The sequence below is a fragment of the Panicum virgatum genome, chromosome 6N (genome assembly GCF_016808335.1).
Source record: "Panicum virgatum strain AP13 chromosome 6N, P.virgatum_v5, whole genome shotgun sequence".
NCBI classification, from domain to species: Eukaryota; Viridiplantae; Streptophyta; class Magnoliopsida; order Poales; family Poaceae; genus Panicum; species Panicum virgatum.
The window spans coordinates 35,699,935-35,702,912 of NC_053150.1; positions in this window are offsets into that span (position 1 = coordinate 35,699,935).

A 2,978-nucleotide genomic window follows, 5' to 3' on the forward strand; every position below is an offset into this window, starting at 1 on the left:
GTGTTATATATATTATTTTATATATTTTTCACTTAATTACTAGACTCAATTATAATTTTCATTCAATAATGGATTACTCAACAAATTTTATTTATTTCATGAAATTACATTCACATTAACACACTATACTCTCTCACTAACACACTCAATCTCACTAACACACACAATCTCTCAAACTCACACACTACTCATTAATATCATGAAATTGCTTAATTTTATCTAAAATTCATTTTTTAAACGTTAATATCGTGATAGAATCCACTTTCTGTCGAAAATCAACAGTTTGAAAAAAAAATTCACCTAATATATTTTTGCATGGTCAAAATAACAAATATGATTTCAAAAAAGTTAGATATTTCATTGACCCAATCACTTGAATGAAAATTAATTATTTTTGTTGCGTGTATCAAGTTTATATAGAGATAAGAAGTTTTGTTCCATAATTTTTGGAATCATAATTTTATTAACTAAATTAACAAATGAAAGCTAATTTTAAAAGAGAAGTAAAAAGAAACAAAAACAAACATAAGATTAGGCGGGAACGAGGGAAAACGGGCCCCTTTTGTCCCGGGTGGTAGATCCACCCGGGACTAAAGGTGGGCCGCGGGCTGGGAATTTTCCCGGCCCGCCAAAAAACACCTTTTGTCCCGGGTGAAGCCACCACCCGGGACAAAAGTGGATTTTGTCCCGGGTGGTGGATTCACCCGGTAAAAAAGGGGGGCCTTTTGTCCCGGGTGGTGGCTTCACCCGGGACAAAAGGCCCCCCCATATAACTTCCTCCTTCGCCCTTCCCCTAACACTTGGTTTCTCATCGATCTGCGCCTGGTGCCGCCGCCGTCCCCTGCTCCCCCCACCGCGCGAGCCGAGCACCGCCGCCGCCATCGACGTCGCCGCCGCCCAAAGCCCCGACCTCACGCCGCCGCCCAGAGCCCCGACCAACCAACCGGAGACCCGCCGGAACACCGCCGCCGCCGTAACGCCCTCGCCGGCCGCCGCCATCCCCTGCTCGCCGTCGACCCGCCGCTACAGGCCATCCCAGCCCACGCCGCGACTACCCAAAGGTAGAGCTCGATCTCCTGAGTCCCCTCCAGGGGCGAAGCTAGAGCGAAACCGAGGGGGGTGCGCCACTTTACCACAAAATTCGAAGATCTCTATATTTTAGCAAAGTCAGTTGTCGCGGTGACTGGTAAATGATCATATAGATATTACGGATTATTTTTTTGCCGGGAATTTTGTCTTAGAGTTTCAAATTTCAGTCAATATTTTAGCCCAATTTTAGAACAATCGATCAAAAGTTTTCTTGCTTTATTTGTAATTTCACTAGAATTCCACTAATGGAAACCATAAGCATTGTGTGGGGTTATATGGCATCCTAGGTGTTCTTTACCATTTTTTAATTTAATGATGTAGAAAAAATATAGTAATCTTAAATCTAGAATGAAAAAACATTAACCATGTGTTCCTTTTGGTAGTCATATTTAAAAATATATAATTTATAATTGGTAGTCGAGTGTATTTCGTATGGGGCTATGTTTTGCCGGCTATGTAAATTCCCCAATACCGTGTTTCATCTATCGAAAAGAATGGGGAGTAACTAGCATTAAATATTATGATAAAGAAGTTGATGCTTTTTTGTCTAGCGTGGTTGACCAAAGCAGGCATGTATTTCCTACGTCTTGAAATGTAAGGCTTTGAAGGATTTAAAATTTATACTTAAATATAAGGCATTCTAGTTTTTTTTTTTTGGACAAAAAGGTATGACAACCTCTTTGAGTTTGGTACCAATTTTGTAAGAAATCAATTGTGGTGGGCAGGAGAGTAAAAAAAAGGCATGCTAATCTCCTTAGTTTTGGTGCAGAAATTGAATAGCCGGTCCAAAATTAAGCAATTGATTAACTAAATAGTGTATTAGTCAGGGTACATGTGTCTTTTCTCTACCTCTATAAACTATCTACAAAGATTTAGGATGCCTTATATTTTAGGACGGAGGGAGTAAGCTGGGGGGGGGGGGTGCCAGGTGGCGTTCAGCTATGTAGATGCTAGATGAATGGCTGGGTGCCTAACCTCGTTGTGTCATGTGTTCAAATTAATACGCACTAATGAAACACTAGCTGATTTAATGTTGCGCTAATGACAAACTAGCTATTGTGATGCTTTAATTGGATTTGCCTTGGAAGTCGTCATGATGTCTTGGTGGCACGTGTGGGTGCAGGGTATTGGCCAAGGGGGGTGCATACATGGTAATTTTTTTATTGTTAACACTGATTTTCGGTTTTGTCGTGGGTGCATTGGCACCCACTGCTGCCTTCGTAGCTTCGCCCCTGGTCCCCTCGACACCTTCTCCATTCCATTGAACCCCAGAACCTCTCGCTACGTTGGGAAGCTCCCAGGGGCGAAGCTAGAGCAGATCGGAGGGGGGGTGCACCAGTACTTCATCTCAAGTACAAAGATATTCAAGATATTTGAGCACTATTTCATTACTAATTTTGGTTACTTTAGTGTACTTAATGAGAGAATGCAAAAATCATGAACAAAAGATGACTGGCATAACAAAATCCGAACATATGTGATCCACTTGTCCAACTTCAAAATCCCACTCGGCTAAAGAAAAGAGAGCAAACGATTGGTACTTAGTGAAATTATAGATAGAATATTTCTCGACCTCATCCATCGATCGGTACTTAGTGAAAAAACCGTCTAGAATATTTCATATATAGAATATTTCAAGTTTATTTCTTGAATTACTTAGAGAATATTACTCGACCTCATCCATCGATCGGTACTTAGTTAAATGCTCGCAAATATGTGGATTATTTAGAGAATTTTTTAAGGGTTTTATTTATATTCATATTTTAGTTACGATGGACTCGCGACACACAGACGCGGAAGATGAACAGTTTCTGTTGAATATGATTGGCGAAGGTCAAGGAGATGTCCCTGAACAAGCTGATGATGGCAGCAATACCGACATATATTTG